Raw genomic sequence first — 18,770 nt, 5'->3', positions numbered from 1 at the left:
CAAAAATCGCTCGATCGAAAATCGTTCGAATTAAATTAAAAGCGTGGACGTTCGTGTTGATTCGAATTTGGAGACGAAGGAAGGGAAGGAGCGTTCCGGGAATTGCGTAACCGGTGTTCGAACGTGAGTCTATCACGTTAATTTGGAGTTGGAGCACAGTTGTTACACCGCACCAGGGCTGCCCATCAGAGGAGCATCTTATTGTACAAACTTTGACGTTCGCCTCAACTTCCATTATCAAAATTAACAAGAGGCGGGGACCGGTGTGTTTGGACAGGACAATTTTCAAATTGCGCAAACTTTCCGTTCACTTTTCCTCGTTCCCCAAGCGACGGGAGAAGGACGTGAAGAGATCGATTCTATACAGAATTTGGAAATATTTGCCAGGAAAATTTTCAAATGTTCAAATCGTTCGAATTTTCGATTTAGAAATCTTTTTTAAGGCCAAGAGAATTTTCAAATTTTCCAAATTTTCGATTATTTTTTTGCAAGCAACAGGAGAAGGAGGAAAGAGATCGATTTAGAATTTAAAAATCTTTGCTAAGACCAAGAAAATTTTCAAATTTTCCAAAAACTTTCGATTCTCTTTTGCTCGTTCTGCGCTATTTAAAATTTAGAAATCTTTGCCGAGGCCAAGAAAAAATCGAACACAGGGAAAGATCAAATATAAATTAAAACAATTCTCGAATCGTCCAAACTTTCGATTTCCTTTTGCAAGCAACAGGACAGTTTTTTTTATTTCTCGTAACATTTTTTATTTATAAATGTAATTTCGATTAATAATTGAGTTATAGACAATTTCCAAGAAATATTTCTTGTATCTCAATGTGTTATCAATAGTATTTTTTTAACTTCCAATCGAGCAAGAATATCGTGAAAAATTTCGTTTCGACAAAGATTTTGTTTTTCGAGGATCGATTTTCGACGTTTCTTCGTAAGCGCGATCAATGGTGACGCGAAAGACGAGAGAGAGAGAGAGAGAGAGGGAGAGGACTCTCGATGAACGAGAAAGTCGACGACGATACTGTGGAAATAATTTTCAGGAGCACTTCGCCTCCTCCGAGAACAAAGCGGAAGTCAGGGGTTGAAGAGGATCTTAAGTTTGAAGAACGCATTAATGCAGCGCCCTCTCGGGAATGCTCAGAAATTCCCCTGGAAGGGTATAATGTCGTCGTTGAATTAGGACGCGCAAGTGACATCGTTCTCACAGCCACCGAACTCTCCCTGCCTGTCGGTTTTGTAAACTCTGATATAAAACTCTCCCCTCCTTCTTTCCCTCTCCTTCTCCGTCAATCAACGTTCGATTCTCTTCGTTCGTATTAAAGAGTAATTGGTAATCGAGAGAATTCGAAGGAAAAAAAAGGAAAATAATCGCGTAAATAAATCGAATCGAGCTCGAAAGGACCGAGGATATTTTTACAATTTTTTTCTTTTATTAATTTTATCACCAATCCCATTTGCGTAATTGGTATTGGTCGGCAAGGATTACAAGGTTAATTATGCCGCTTGATTCGTATTAAATTGCACGCCGTACGCTACGTGTGCATAGGTGTTATAATTAGGGCCGTGTGGGATACACGTTCTATTTCAATGGATGATGGAATATATGGAGGATAAAGCGGAGAATATTCGCGCTCTGTTTGAATAATAGAAGATTCTAGCGTATAAATACAACTTAAACTTTGACCATCGCGTTTCCCAAAGTGTCTAACACAACGGAAACGAATAATCTCAAGCTCGTGACGAGCGCGTTTCCCATTCAACGATTAAAACCGTGCCTTCTTTCGCCCACAGAAATATTTAATTTACGCTTCCCCTGTGAGAATTCGCACAATTAGATCGTGAAATTGCCAATTTTGGAATACATGAATATTTGTCCTTTCTGTAACAACTTCTTTCTCGTTATTAATTATTTCTTTTTTTTCAGAAGTGAAAAACGAATTTGGAATATCGTTTCCTGTACGAGTGAAATATTAGGTTAGCTTTCGAGGAGAAAATTCCACCAATAAGTTAAATGATATTATCGGTGCTTCGACTTTTTCACTTTTACCATTAAAAGATATATTTTCTTCTTACTAGATAATTTTAATTAAAAAAAAAATAACTAAACGCACGTACAAACGTCCATGAAGATAAGTTAAAATCTCATTTGAACAAATAATTAACCGCAACGGCCAAGGTTGTACAAAGAGTTATACCAGGTCGTGTAACACACCGTTGTTGCACAAAGTTGCAAAATTTTAGAATAAATGACAATCAACCGCGACTCGTTAACTCTACTTACCTAACCTACATTTCCTTTCTGTAATAACTTCTTTTTCGCTATTAATTTTAACTGTTTTTTCAAAAGTGAAAGAAGTTGGAATACTGTTCCCGTACGTATCGAAATATTAGGTTAGCTTTCGAGAAGAAGATTCCATCGATGAAAGGATCGTTCGATTTCAAAAATTCGGGTCCGAGAATAAGAATCTTGAAAACGAGCCCCGGGGTAGATCGAAATCCATATTAAACGAGAATAAAACGAAAGTGGAGACAGAGTCAAAGTGGACGATGTATCTAAAACGACGGTTTTCGCGCATTCGAATGAAGCCTAAACTAAAGCGAAGAAATTGGAAAAGCGACGCCAATCGGCGAAGAATCGAAAGTCGCGGCGCTTCGAAGCGTGGTCATCGCGCGAACCTCTAAACGACACGAGTCCACTCTGGAATAGAATTACAAGTTGTGACGAATACCGGACGACGGTATCGAACGCCAATGAAAATCCTGAAACGAATGGCGAAAAATTCTTCTGTGAAGCGAGAATCAAAATATAACATTCGACACTTTAATTCATCGGTTGGGGAAAAGATAAATCCATCAAGAAATTAAATTAAACACGCATCGAGATACGAATCTATCTCGTTCTCGAAGAAGAGAAAGAAAAAGAAGAAGAAGAAAAACATTGGCCGCGGTTGAGCGGAGTGGGGGAAAAGAAACTAGAAGCGAGCGAGCTCGACTCCTCGACGAGTTTAAACGCAAACAGACGGGTTAGGATAGGTTCGCATTCGCAGAGGAGATATTATTAAAAGTTGAGAAAGGGGACGGCGCACAATGGGAGACAAATTGGAGGCGGTGAGGCGGGCGTTGAATTATTGGAGGCGAGGGTGCAGGAAGGAAGGAAGGAAGGACGGAAGGAAGCTCGCGGTGAAAATTATACGTCGCTTCCGCTGTTTCCCCAGCCGTGGAAGGGGTTAAGGGTTAATAAGACGCTTGTTTGCGGTTCGAGTGGATGCGCTCGAGTCGCGGGCATAATTCAACGTCGGCCTGGTCGGCCGTGAGAGCCGTGGTCGGCCATTACGGGTGCAACAATGTGCTCGCGTGCCGCCCAGTCTCGAAATGTCAGACGGACGTGACGCGGACCGATGGGGGGGTGTAAAACGTGACCCAGAACACGAAATCCAACCATCCTCTCGGCCACCATCCGAACCGTCGTTATATTAACGCCGTTGTACACGTTTTAATTCGACGTTTCTTCCATTTCCTTCCTCGAAACTTGGTCTTTCGTTAACGATCTGGATGCCGTGCCATCTCGTCGAACAGTTTCGAGCGAATTAAACCGATTCGCAAAAATATGAGAACAGTTGGAAAGTGTCCAACGGCTGTATCCAGTCCGAGGCGTTGATTAATTCCGAAGGAGGCGTGGTAAGAGAAACGCAGTGGTTTGATAGAGATAGCTTCGAATGGACGAATTCTTTGAGCGGTTTTTCTACGTTCTCGTCCTTTCCTCTCCTCAAACGGATAATTAGATCGATCGTAAATGAAAATGAAATTTACACAAAAATTAGCCGATGAATAATTGCCTCTCGTGGCCAATCCTCCCCCGTTTATCGTTGAATTTGTAAATATTTTACGAGAGATTAGAGAGAAAGGATATTCACAAACGAGGAGAAAATCGTTACTCGGCTGTCCTCCTCCAGTTAAGCACGCGAATAGAAAATCGCGTCACGAACAGAAATTGACAAAAGTTGCGTTAAACTCCTTCAAAACGACGAGAAGAATTAAGAGAAAGGGAGAAGAGTCTCTCTGTCTGTAAGCGTAAAAACGAACGAATGTGAGTAGAAGAAAAGGAAGAGAAGTGAGAGAAAAAGCTGGTCGAGAGGGAGTTGTTGCGCCTTTGCAGGACGCAATCTGATCCGATTAGATCGCGTGCAAACGCAACGTGCACACCGAGCTCGAATCTAACAGTTAATTACACGTGACAACAAGCACCGGTTAACTCGCCGATAAAATTCCAATTCTAATCCTCGAGTCGAGTTTTTCGATCTCGACGCTTCGATCCATGCATTGCCTTTCGCGATTGATTCGTTTTTCTTCTTCGAGATCGAAAAAAGAAAAAAAAAAAAAGAAAAAAGAGAAGAGGAGGGATGTTCTCGGTGGAGGGAAAAGACGTTTTTTAAAAAAGAATTTTGATGAATTTTGCTCGAGAGGGAGCCTCCCCATCTTTATCCTTTAAAGCGGGCGAGAATTAATATGGAGATGAAATTGGCGCGCGCCACGAGTGCAGGAATTCTGCGTGAATTTGAATTAAAGAAGAATGCCAAGTTTTCGTTGCGAGTTTTAATTAACTTCAAGGATATTAATTTATATATATATATATATATATATACCTCCTCGAGAGAGGTCTCTTTGAGAGAGAGAAAATGGATCGATCGATAACGAAAATGAATAACACGATTTTCTTTTCTTCGATTTCGCTTGTTGTTCTTTTCTCGTTTATACGTATAAAAGAAACAATATTTTCAAACGCCTCCTCCTATATTCGTGTATTACTTATAATTAATATTAAAGTTAATATTAAAATCGTATCTGCATTTTCTCGTTCGACTTTCGAAAATTATTTTAATCGAGGAATGAAGAAAAATTCGTTTCGACTCGAATCTTTGGTGAAAGATAAATAGATAAATGAATGAACGAATCACGAGTAAACGTACGAAAATAACACGTTAAATTCGGCCATTATGAAAATTTATATATATATATATATATCTCGTCTCTTTTACTTTTTTTTTTTTTTATCGACAAGAATTATGGAAAGGAAAAAAGAAAAATACGATATTGACGAGATACGGTACGTAATTTATTTACGCTTCATCGATTACGTTGCAGTTACGTTCCCGTCGATTTTAATCAAAATTGGCGCGATCGGCCGGCACGTTGTAAACAGAAACGGAAAACTGACCTACATTTCCGTGGGAAAACTGTAATGACTTAACGTAATAATCCTGTTAATAACGAAACGAGATGAGGGAAATCACATTCGATAACATTTAATATCGAGTGTATCGAGCTTCGAACGTCCAAACGATCGATGATCCCCGCGTGTAAATGCAAAAAGAAAAAAAAAAAAAAAAAAAATAGAAATATTCGTTTCGAAAAAAAAAAATCTCTTCTAAAATAAAAAATGTTCGAACGAATAAAAATCGAATTTCTCGAAAATTAATCGAGCACAGGATTCTTCGAACGATTTTAAATTAAAAATTGATTCTTTTGTAATCGATTTCCTCGTTATTCAAATAAATCGATAATGGTGACCACTTTCTGTAATTTGTAATGATCGTTGATCGGTAATTTTCCAAATCATTCGATGATCGTCCTAGCTTTATATACGATTTACAAAGTTTTCTTTAATATTGCCATATATTTCTTTATTATTCGCCTTTTGTTCAGAGGCTATAAACATGATAAAACGCACTCAAAAACGCGCAAAAATTATTAGATAAAACGTTGGAAAATGCGAGTTGTGTTAAAAGCGAGTTACACTAAAAATAAATAAGTAATGACTCGTTATAAGGTGACTTTTCTATGTGAAACTATGTAAAAAATATATATATATATTTTTAAAAAATGTGTTCACAGCGAAAGCACGGATTAAATCATAATTAAAAATTGTTTTGTATTAATAATTAATAAAGGAATCAGAAACATCGATTACAACAACTTCCGATTCCTTTCTTATTATTATCAACGATTACTGATTATTTAGCGATCACTAGCCACGATTAATAATTGGATTTTATATTCGATATCGATCGGATTACGTTTCGGTGAAAATTTTACTTACACGAATTTTACCCGGACCCAGCCTCGCGAGCTTAGCTTCCTTCGGTTTGGCAAGGCTCCTGGAAACAAGAAAAGAAAAAATTAAAGAAAAACTTCTCTCAAAGTGACGGAGTCGTCTTTTTACGTCGTCTTTTTACCTTCTTTCCAAAACGAACGATCGTTAAACGCTCGTGGCACGCGCGTAATTTTCAGACATCGTCGAAATATTTTGCTCATTTGTGGCGAGAAACGAGATAAAATGAACGCACACACGTGCACACTGATACAAAGTATGGGAAGAAAAAGTTATACGTATTTCCACGAACGCGTCACCGCTTTTTTCGTTGCTATTCGTTAACGACCTCCTCGAATAAAAAAGCCTATTAACCGTCTACCGATCGACAAGCATCGAAAAGTTTGTCCAACGGACAAAACTCGTCGAAGACGCGAATTATATTTAAAAAAGAGGATGGTAATTTTCCATTATTCTCTCCATCCCGTTCCATTCTCCAATTCCACTCGTCCTAAAAAAAAAAAAAAAAAGATACCACGACGAAAAAAGAAAGACAGAAATAAAGGAATAATCCTAAGGAATCGATCCTGAACGAAAATCCCGTCAAGCACGGAGGAAAGGCGTGCGTGCGATCTGGAAAGAGGCGGAAACGGGACGCGTCCCCTCGGGGGTCACGTTCCAAGCGCGTGGACGAGGACGGCCGTCGTAAACGGTTGTCGACTTCCTCGGTGTGCAACTTTTCTCCCGCGTCCCGAACCGTGCACTTATCAGCGTATAGCTGGCGAGCACAGAGAAATTACGACGCGGATACGGGGCGCGTAACCGGGGGCTAGACATTCCCTCGGTTCGACTCCTCCTTCTCCCGTTTTCTTCTCCAGCTCGAGGACGCGCTGTGTAACGAGAAAAACGACGGAAGCTCGCTTCTCGCAAGAAACGAGAAACTTCTTCGCCGAGGGAAAAAAAAAAAAAAAAATGGTTCGCGCCGTATTCACGCGTATCTCTGTTTTTTTAACGCGATATAATCGTGGCGATATAAATATGGAATATCGATCATATTCTCTCTTATTTATTCAAGAAACGAAATTATCTTCGAATTTTTCTTTTTTAATTTGTGAAACGAATCGATTTTCGATTATTAGGAAACGAATTATCTTCGGATTTTTTTTTTTTTTTTTGAATTTTTTAAAATTTGTAAAGTGATCAATTTTCGATTTTCTGAATATTTTCAATTAATTCTCCGACTGTTAAGAAACGAATTTTTTAAAATTTGTAAAATAGTCGATATTCGATTTATTCATTTAGAATTCTTCGTCCTTTGAGCAACGTTCGATTTTTATTTTTTTCCCGTCACACTCGAATTAATGGATGTGGACGCGCGCGTTTACAGCTCCGCTTCCGTAGAAGGGCGGATGCAGGGCTGGGATCCGGAAGTGGATATTCGCGGGATGGCTGGTTGAAGCGATTTCCAAAACTGATCGCGATTTAAGCGAGTGGTCAATTTTCAGGAATAATGTAGAGCAAGATGTAGGGGAATATCGATCGCCGCGAGACCTTTTTCATCAAATATTCCGTGAATTTCGATGAAAAGCGAATTACAGATCCCCTTCCCCCCGTTCAAACGTGTAATCGAAGCACAAAAGTAAAATTTCGAGCAAAGATATCTTCAGAAATTAGTTTACTTTTAATTAAAAAGTTCTTTGATCTATCCAGCGTGTTGGATTTACCGGATATCTGGAATGTAAATATCCGTTATGACGTTTCCACGTTAATTGCTTGCCTACGCCGTGTTTAACTTTATTTTCAATACGGATATTGTAAAACATTTGCGTACCAGCGACTAAGTTATCCCTCTCCTCCTTTCCATTATCGTGAAAAACAAAATTGCAAATATCGTTCGAATTTTTCCTTCCCGAACGAGTTCGACGTATCTCTTCCTACTATTATTTTACATAACAAAAGATCCTTGCAAATATTATCGACTTCTGTGATCGATTATCGCGTAAAGAACAAACTGAAAGGAAAGAAGACAAATCGTAACGTATTAACGAATCTTCCAAAAAGATTCTTCCTAACTTCTATTTGATCGCGTAAAAACAAAGTAAAAAGAAAGAAAACGAGTCGTAACACCACGCATCTTTTCCAAAAAGATTCTTCGATTTCATTTTCCTTTATTTTATTTTACGCGAGCATAGCAAATTATCCTCGATTCGTTTTCTTATTATATATTACGCAAAAATATCCACCATTCTTTTCCGTTCAATCAATCAAATAAAGACAAACTAGAAAAAAGTAAACCACGACACACGTGTATCACGAATTCTCCAAAAAAAAACGTGCCTCTTTCACATTTATTTCGCACTTTCGAAACATCGACCGAGAATAAAAGAATTGTTCGATTTTGCCGTTATCTTATTAGATCTAGAAGGATCTCCATGTCGATGGTACGTCGAGAATAGAAGAATAGCGAACGCCCTCTTGTCCAATATAATAATCGGGACAGCGTTCTCTCGAAGCGTTCGCGAACGCGTCTCCGGGGTACGAGGAATGTCACGTGGGCCGCTTAGTTAGTGGACGACGAGCCATAAAACTGGACGCAGAGTGGGGGAAAGATGATATCTGCTCCCCCCTGGTGGCGAGTCCCAAGACTAAGGCCGCGTTCGTTTCCGCGTTCGTTTACGAACGCGAAATTGCCTCGTTTCGTATAATCGAGAAACAAATGGCCGGTTAAACCGAGGGATAATATCCGTGGCCCGGCTAATTTTCGATCCGTTCTTCCGCTATCGCGCCAATTTCATTTCCCTTTGTGCGCTTAATCGGCCAATTTCGCCGGATTAAAATCGGCCGCGAGTCCTCTTCTCTTTGGAGGGAGAAATCTATCCAGGAAGAAAATTTTGGGCTTCGAAGCAGGCGGTGATTCGCGATTCTCACGATACGCGGAATGGGAATGGAGATCGCGTGCGAGGCTTCGTTTCTATCGAATCGGGATTGAAAATTTCGTCGAAATTTTACCGGTGAAATTGACTATGTTTCCCTGTGTGAACCAACGTTCGATTAGATTAGATTAGAAGATTATTGTTCCCTTCGTTATTGTATATACGAATGGAATAGAAACGATTAGTTTATATTCGTTAATATCGAGAAGCAACTAATTCCACTTGTTGAAGAATCAACTTTTTCTCTTTTTATTGAAGATTATTATTGCACGTGAGAAAATAAGCAACTGGTAATTCCACTTGTTGAAAATTAACTAACTTTCTCTCGTCGATAAAAGATTGTTACTCTAAATATTCTAGAAAAATGTAATAAGAATTCGAGTAGAAACAATTAGTAAATAATTAACTCCACTTGTCGAAAATTTTTCTAATTTGCGAAAAATTTGCTCGAAGAAACAACGGAGACAGAATATTCCCAGATTGTTTCCCACTCGTTTCGTGGAAATATACAATTTGAACGTGAATTCATTTCGCTCGAACGAACGTCGTTCACACTTTCCAACGAATCGAGACTTCGCGATCAAAAAACAGAGAATGAAAGGAGAACAGAAGGAATTGCTTGAAAACAAATACAAAATCGTATAATTTTTTAAAATTTTATCGTACACATTTTCCTACCCTTAATAAATTTTCTAAATTGCTTTCCAAATTCGTTGAATCATGTTTTTTTTTTTCACGCATAAGCATCTGCAACTATTCGAATAATACATTATTTTTATACGAATCGTTGCGATTTTTCGACGCACGAAAGTATTTGCAACAACGAACAATCTTTACAAAATCTCGACAATTCCTTTTTCGATTATTCAATCTTCCCTTGAAAACCGAATTATCGAATTCTGAAGATTTTGCAATTTAAAATTTCCCACGATAACGCAGTTGATAAATTTAAAAAAAGAAGTATTAAAAAAATACGTATCAATACTCTGCAAAGACTAACGAAATTTATTCACAAATACGTCAAATAAAAGGCAAAAGAAAAGAAGAGAGATCGGCGAAGCGATATCTGCGCGGAATAATTGCGCGCATTGGTTTTTTAACCAGGAAAAAAAAAACCAGGGTCGAATTAAAAGCTGGCGCCGCGGAAGAAGGCATGAACAACAAGTTAAATATTATCGCGGAGACAAGGGTGTGCGTGTGTGTGTGTGCGCGCGCGGCGAGTGGCCGCGGTGTGAATGGGGCAGAGCCGCGAGAGAGGGCCGGACTCTATTTAAACATTCATCGAGCGTAAACGGTCGGTGGACTCGGTTCAAATCCACGCAAAATACACGGGCGGTGGTGGAAAACGAGGAGAAATAATACGGCCGTTGGAATTATCCCGGCAAAAATGCGCAACCGGGACAGTCTCGGCCACCAGCCACCATTTTCCAAAGAATCTCCCTCGAGGAGGAGGAGGAGAGAAAATCCCTCGCAATTGGAACAACGATTTTCCTTCCAGTTTTCGAAGATTAAGAGAAGGGAGTGATTTTTCAAATTGGAGGATTTGTGGTGCTCGAAGCTTGGCCGGTGTCCTTCTTTTATTCCCAAATTTCGCTTATTCGATGTTACTATCGAGAGTAGTAAAGTGATTAGACTGAACGGAAAGGCGATTAAGACAACAGCTCGTAGGAATTTCGATTTCTCTTCCCCTATTTTTATTCACAAATTTGCACTTATTCGAATAAATAACGCGATACTTTGGATACAGTTTTCGAGATCGAGAGGATGATAGTAAAATTTTAAAAAAGATGATTGTTATATACATATTCGCGTAAGTATTTTACATACTTTAAATTTGAAATTCTATAAATGTAAATACCTGGCGTATTAAGTGGAAATACGGTGATTAACAATTCGCAAGAACTCCAACTAGCCGACATCCCTCGCCCCCCTACTTTATTCTCGAATTTAGACATCGCACGGCTCTTGCCACCACGACGGTGGTTCCGACGGCCATAATCGGGTGAGCTTGTTTGCACACCGTTGTACAGCACGTGTCATAAGTTTCACGGAATTTCTCTCCTGTGTAACTGTACGTTTCACGGTGTGGTCGAGTCGCGATTATCCTCCAGCCGGATAAACCGAACTGGTTTTAAATAACGTCGAACTACGATTAATCCCAGCTTCGGTCCTCATTCGCGACTTTGGCTGCCAAACGACATTCCAACTCTCCAACAACGATTTTGTAACCGTCGACTTTAGCTGCCGTTGGAAAATCGATTTATTAGTCGTCGTTTCCTCCTTAATTTGCATCCTAGGTACGTACATACGAGGATAAATCAACGTTGTCGACAACTCGTTCGCATCGCAAACTGTCAGGATTTGACGATTTCCAGAATTTTGATTGTTAAATCGCGATTCTCGAGAAAATTATATATTTTTCGCAATTAAATTTACTATAAAATTATTGAAACTCGCTTGATATTAAATATACCGAGGGGTAAATTTTGGGTAGCACAATTTAAAGGTTAAATTCAAATTTGGGATTGCTGTTTGTATCCGTCTCTCTAATAATTCATTTCGCGTAATTAACGATGTGCACGAAACGAAGAAGCATCGTGTAACAAACGATCCTTAATTAAACTTCGCTTGATTATAATGGCTCTTCCTTTAAGACAAATCCACTCGATCTTTGTTTCTCCTCTAATTAATTTAATACACTCCTGACGATCCTACTCCTTAAACGATTTATACGAAACTGTTACTTTCTACCGATTACTCGTTTCGTGCGCCCAATGGAAAAGGCACGGAAAAGCACGCGTGAATATTCGCAGAAAAAAATATTATTGTTGCTTTACTTTCAAATTTAACAAACTTTCGACAACTTTCAATAACCGTTTCAAAAATATTCATCGAGGGGAATCATGAATTCATGAATTAATTTGACGAGACCTTGCTCACTACGGGGAGAAACTATGGTCGACGAATACCTGTGCACAACATCTTAACGGTCCTTGGTAAACTATCTTATCGACTAAAGTATCCTTCGAGACAGGGAGTGGAAAGTTTCGAAGAGGCGCTACTTATCGCTGCGCGTGAAGCGCCACTTAATTCACGTGTCCGCGCAGCGAAGAAGAAACTTTGCGCAAGTGCGCAACAACCGATTTTTAATTGGTTCGATGCGTGAAGCCGCGCAAAAGTACCTGCGTACGTGACTTTTTTTTTTTCTTTCTTTCTTTCTCCTTCGATTCAACGAAACGAAAGCGGATTGTCAAGAGAAATTAAGCTCTAAGGATCGAGGGTGTTTGTTCCGCGAGAACAATGGCGGATCCAGTTACCCTTCGTTTGCATCACAAAGGTTTAATCTTCGAACTCGAAACCATTCGCTTGGGGATCTTTGGGGCGCAAAAGGGCGCGAGATGAGAAAAAAAGAAGGTCGGAGACGAGGCTTTTTTTTTTTTTTTGAAATTTTTAATATTTAAAAGAAAGGAAAACGCGCGGTCGAGCGATAAAATCGCGCTGCAGAATTAAAAAAGTTGCAGCTCGAAACTTTTTTCGTCTCGAATTAGACAATTTTCAAAATTGATGAATAATCGATGACGCGAAGAAGAGAACGAATTTCTTATCTCAAGTCGACGTTAAAGAGACGTTAAGACTTCGCATTATGGATCCCATGGTGTTTACGACAGTTTCGAGATCTCGTAAATAAGTTAAAACGAACGATCGATAAAATTCGAAGCGAACTAACCGTCCAAACTGTCGAACGCACGGTTGCAAATAGAATTGCAATTTAGAAACACCAATATTGGCACGTAATAATTGGACACGGATATTCTCAGGAACTCTCGACTCGAAGATCGATTCGAAGTCGATCCGAAAATCGATCGTTCGGCATAAGGAGGATATCCTTTCCAATAAAAGAAAAAGAAAAGACGTTAGAAGTATAATAAGAACGAGCATCACGAATAAATTCGCTCAAACTTTCCGAGACGCCATCTGCTCGTGTGCCTCTGCAAATTGCTCCACCTAACCTCTAGATTACAATTCTACAATTAATACGAAACTATAACAAGATCATGGAGGAGCGTTGTTTGACCAAATCGAACTGTCAAAATGTTAATAAATCGAGATCAAAGATTCTAACTTAAAGTCGGGAATAAGGTCGATTTGTTTCTCGAATTTTTACAAAATTCTCGTTCGCGGGACACCGAGATAACGCGAAACCGGACACCGAACAAATTGTCGAGACGACGGGAAGAGGAAAAAAAGTGCGGAGCCATTCCCTCTTTCCCCACCCCGCCTCCCTCCACGATATTACACGGGAATATTTCTACGAAATTTACACGAACACCAATAGGCCAGTCCTTCACAACGGTTGATAAAAACCGTTAAAGTTTGAAGCGGAACGAAGAAATATATGGAGGGGAGGCGGGACGTGATACGAATCCCCCCGCCATCTTGCATAACCGAAATTACGAGAAAAATTCGCGCGACGCGTGGGTCGAAAGATCGGAAAAAAAAAAAAAAAAAAAGGAAAAAGGGAGAGAAATTCCGCGAGACTGCGCCAAATTCTGCCGCAGCAGAATCGTGTTTCCCATCCGAACAAAATCGAAGGATTTACGACGCGATCGCCCGATATTGACCATTCACCCCCGAACAATGGCTCTCTCTCTCTCTCTCTCTCTCTCTCTCTCTCTCTCTCTCTCTCTTTCTTCGAAGGATCTTTCACAATTCCCTGTAAATAATTGCTTTCTTCTTCTTGGTTGTTTAGGATTGTGGTTTCGTATAATACGAGTTAACTGGAAACATTATTTTTTTTTTTTTTTGAGTTCGTTTCGATTCCTTTTTATTGTAATTTATCGTTTCGTTAAAAAATGTGTATGATGCAAAAATATGATTGAATATATACAAATAATTGTGATTCGAAGTAACCGCGTGAAATATCTCGGGCAAGGAATTAACTTAAAAAGCGCTTCGAAGTTGACAAACGTACGATAAAGTGGAGAACTGGAAATGCTCATCAAAGGAAAAGTTGTGCTATCCTATAGATTATTCGATAGATATGATCCTGAACGGTGGTAATTTAATAAGATAACGATAAAACTGAAAATTATAAAATGAAAAAAGCACTGTAAGAAGTAAAGGAATATTATTGTACACATATTATTAGATATAAGACAGCTTAAAATTAATCCATAAATATCAATGGCTAGAATCCGTTCTCTTGTGCCTATATACACATCATGGATACATACAGTTTCTACTTTAAAAGTTTCTACTTTTCGACTTTTATCGTGAATATTTAACTTTACAAAAATTTACGAAAAAGAAAAGAAAATTTAAAATTTCAATGTATAGTTGTTATACATAGAAACACTTATTTTTTTCTACATTTGAGGGTAAATTTTGCTCGGTTAATGTACATTATTCGAACCCACTGTTCGACCTCTCGTTCATTCGAATAATTGTGACGCGTGATGCACGTTATATGAATACATCGATGAATACGTTTTAATTTTCTTCGCGGTAAAGAGATAACGGGATATATTTTAAATGTATAGCATCGAACGTTGCTTAGACGCAAAATACAAATGTTATAACGATACTAGTAATACGAATAAATATAATCGAGCTTTTAATTTACATATTGTTTCCACTGATAACATAGTAGCGTGAATGACAGCTTGGTAATTATTAGGTTACGATAACCTACATGTTGCATTCTGCCTTTTATATATCACGCACGGCCTGCTTTGTAAGTGTGTAAAATTATTTCTTAACCAATTTTGATTCGTTAACGATAAAAAGAAAATTATGATATAAAAGTTTATTGTTATTATGGTCGTGTAAAAAATTAAAGAATCGATGTACACGTTAGACAAGTTTGCAAGAGACAAAATCCTTATTTACGGGGTTAACAATAAATTCAGCAGCAAGATGAATAAAATAGACGAAATGCAAAGTTAAAATGCAACAAGTTCGTGACGAGGTAATAATGATTTCATAAGTCGAGCAAATGAATCTTTCGTATCCGTTTTCAAAAAATGCTAAGTTTCAATTATAACTTTCACCTTTGAACAACATGTTTTGAGGAAAAGTTAACCAAGATGTCCCGTAATGAATAAGAAATTTAAAAGGACGTCTATAATAGTTGGCGAATGAATAATTAATTAGCTGATAGAATTAATTTATAGAAACTTGAATAGTCGAACGAGGAAGAAAACAGTAAATTGTATTTATAAATTGTATTTAATTCGTTGAAAAAGTAACTAGTTAAAATGCTTGAATGATATTTATAATAGCTATTATAGTCGATCCGCTTTTCGTGCGACCTCGACCGTTTGCAGTTACAATTATCATTATATTTTGAACCATAAATAATCCAAGTAACTTTATTCAACTATTAAATATTTTGCCCGCGTCCGGTTACTAGAATCGATCCAAGTTCAGCTTGGAGTAGTACAAGGCAATCGTGGACGAATAATAATAAAATTTCCGAACCTAGGATGATTGGCTCGATTCGTTTCGAGCAACTTTGCAAGAAAATTGAACGATAACGATGGTGCTTAAAGAAAATCGAAACGATGCGTTCGACAAACGAGACGACATGTCGCGAACGATAAATCAAAGACTTTTCATCTCGCGAAAAGCGTGGTTCTCGAGGGGGCTTTCGAGCCCGAGAGGCATTCGAGAGACAGTTTTAATGATCCGTCCAAAGGTGCGCCATCTCTTGGACTATTTCGTCGGCCAAAGGTGGCAGGATTGCAACCGGTAGAGCTGGCAACGTCAGCACACTTTGTCACGTGGTTAAGGGATCGTTTTTCTACGCTGGCCGTGGTTGGTGGGATAGAGAAATTCATGGAGCGCGATCATCCACGCGTAATACGAGCCACGTTCGAAGTACAGCTAGTGGTTCTATTTCGAGCAGAGGAAAGTAGATTTCAAAGGACACGTCTCAAGTGCCTTCGTTACTTCTGAAGAAACGTAATATATATTTCGTGATGTGTTATACGTGTTAATTTAATAGATGGTTACGGAACCTCGCTGCCCATCGATATACATACATCGATTATCGACTTTCAATTAATCGAACTCGCTTCTCGAAGATAGCCTTTCCATTTTCTGTTGCGATTGTACTGAGAGAGAGAGAGATACATAAATATTCAATTTATTTATGCATCGGTCGTGTTCGTCGTTTCCAGAGAGGTATTTTAATCTTTTCTTTTTTTTTATTATTATTATTAAAAGGTTGTTTGCTTTCATTCGAATCACTTCAATCGAATAACGGATTGAATATATATATAGATATCTATAAATACATTAAGTACACGGAAATAGAGACTCAGGTTTTACCTTTCAAGAAGTAGAAGTGGACTTTTCAACAGTTTCAAAGATAGATCGATCAAAGCTGGATACATCTCGCTTTTAAATTCGAGCATTGCCTCTTTAACCGAGAGATATATCCCCCCCAACACGTCCAACACAGAAAGACACGGATAATCTCATAGCGTGGATCGCAAGGATGATTCGATCCTCGATTGCGGCCAACTTGCCTCTCGAGTATCGCGATCGCGCGACATGTTTCTCGAACAACTTTGCCAACCAATATTTGAATATTTCTCTCATAACTTGCTCGAGTTTCAATTTCTTTTTAAAATAACTACGCTTCCCGTATTGTCCCGTATTAACTCGATTTCTCTAAAAGCTGAATTCAGAAACGAAGAGTTTACATTCGAACAAAATCGAAAACTTCTTACTCCATGAATATAAATAAATAAAACAGATTTTCCTTTCCGCCACATTTCGACCAATAATAATTCAACACTTTCCCCAAAATTTTTTTTCGTAAATATCAACGATTCAAATTTTAAATATTTTAGCGAGAGAAAATGTTTTCGACAACAAACCGATCTAGCAATTAAGTCCTGAACAATTCCGTGAAATTGGCGTGGCGATAAATTATAACTTAATACGTATCTCCAATTAAACCACTTGAACGTAATGGCGGACAGTGATAAGTGCGCGTGTAATAATTAAACGGGCGACTATAGCGCGCGTATTAAATATGCAATTCAAACTTAATAATAAAACATTTATCGTGTAACGGTTATCCCGAAATTCACAAGGTGTTCCCGAAATTCATATTTTATAACCTATATCCGAGGAAATCGATCGCTTGTTAAAATATATATTAAAATTTAATTTTAAGAAAGAAAATTAAAAACACGGAATAAAGGGGTTGATCGAAAGACGGGACGAGAGACGCGCGTAATACGATCGAGCAGTCGGTTCAGTCGGAGGGAAAACCACGTGTTGAAGGTTGGCACGTTTGCGTGAGAATCGACGAACTAGCCAGGCACTGGCTACTACAGTGTGTAAGGCTGGATACCGGGCGGGTTATCAAACTTGGCAACACCGACTACGCTAAAAACTTTTCGAGTGGAGAAGTTGCGAATGGGATTACGTTTGTACCCTGAAAAGAGTATCCCGCCCTCCTATCTGTATTAATTAAAAATGTTTTTGCGCACTGTCTCGATCGATTAAATGTAACTTGTCTTCTGCCAACGCCAACGAAACAGGTTTCGAATTTTTTCCAAGTCGAAGAGTGTTTTTTAATATTGAAACGATTTAATATTTATTATTTTCTCATAAGATAGATTGAAAAATGATGCTTGAACGGGGAAGAAATTATTTAAACGATCATGCGCGATTATCATGCAAATGTATGTCACGTTGATTCGAAGGAGAAATTGCTTGTCGTAACGATGCCGTTTTACAGCCAGGTATTATTCTGATATTTTAATCCATCCCGCCATAATTCAAAGGTAATTGAGCCATTTAACAACAAGGATAAACATAATTCCCGCCCCATGAATATTCAATCATTAATATCGAAACACCGTCGCCACTGCCGAGGACAAATGATCCGTAAACACTCGTGAAAACTTTCCGTGTGTTCAAGAGAGGAAAATGAAAAGTGAGAAAGAAAGCTTCCTTCTGAAACCAACTTGTTAAACCACTAAACTTTATTAAGCTGATTAAGCTGAAACAAAATATCGAATGCGTTAATATATATTCGTAACGCGTATATGGAAACAGGAGCCGCCATCGATCGATATTCTCGACCGAAAGAGGAAGATGAAAGAAAAAAAGAAAGAGAGAGAGAGAGAGAAAGATACAAAGCCACTTTGTTCACAGATTTGTTTCCTAATCTTTCCTCTTTCTGGTCGATGCTCCTCCCCTGTATATATATATATATATATGGGAGGGAAACACGAGGAGAGGGGAAGGGACAGAGACAATATTGACCGAGGGGACGGGTAAACAAAACATTTATGTACAAAACTTGCCGTGTTGGCCGCATTTTACGAATCCTTGCGAAGGAAGATTCGCGTTATAATAATATATTTTCCATTCAACGGATATTTTGTCTTTTTTTCCTCGTTCTAAACGGAGTTTCGGGACGATAGATTTGCGGTCGAAGGAAATGGAGGCAAAAAAAAAAAAAAAAAAATATGAAAAGGCAATGAATATGGGAAAGGTGCAATCGACAGTTGTTCGTGTCGCGCAATTACAAGGCTCGTATTATCGCACGCGATCAAACGTTCTAAAGAGGCGAGAAAGAGAATTTGAAAAATGATTAATCCGAGATTATTCGTATTAATCCAGGAATAGATTTGTCGCTCGATTAATAATTAGAGAATTTAATGTTTTTTTTTTTAGCACGATCGTTAGACTGTGAAGAAATTAATCGTAAAAATGAGTTG

The 18,770-nt window shown here is 38.5% G+C and overlaps 1 protein-coding gene and 1 long non-coding RNA gene across 2 annotated transcripts in view; one reads left to right on the top strand and one right to left on the bottom strand.

The window, feature by feature from the left end:
- The window catches only part of Hs3st-A (Heparan sulfate 3-O sulfotransferase-A), a 135,839-nt gene that overhangs the window by 113,398 nt on the left and 3,671 nt on the right, over window positions 1-18,770 (bottom strand). Inside the window, exon 2 of the mRNA XM_003690881.4 lies at window positions 6,101-6,158. The gene's annotated coding sequence lies outside the window, so the exon portion shown is untranslated. The remainder of the gene's footprint in view (window positions 1-6,100; window positions 6,159-18,770) is intronic.
- Window positions 17,661-18,367, top strand: LOC147657615 (uncharacterized). The gene is made up of 2 exons (XR_015292141.1): window positions 17,661-17,786; window positions 17,853-18,367. It is a non-coding gene; the product is annotated as an uncharacterized LOC147657615 (long non-coding RNA).

The sequence above is a fragment of the Apis florea genome, unplaced genomic scaffold, assembly GCF_048593485.1.
Source record: "Apis florea isolate Af1SG1 unplaced genomic scaffold, ASM4859348v1 contig_3068_pilon, whole genome shotgun sequence".
NCBI lineage: Eukaryota > Metazoa > Arthropoda > Insecta > Hymenoptera > Apidae > Apis > Apis florea.
Note: the sequence above shows the minus strand (reverse complement) of the source record. Positions and strands in the feature narration are given on the sequence as shown.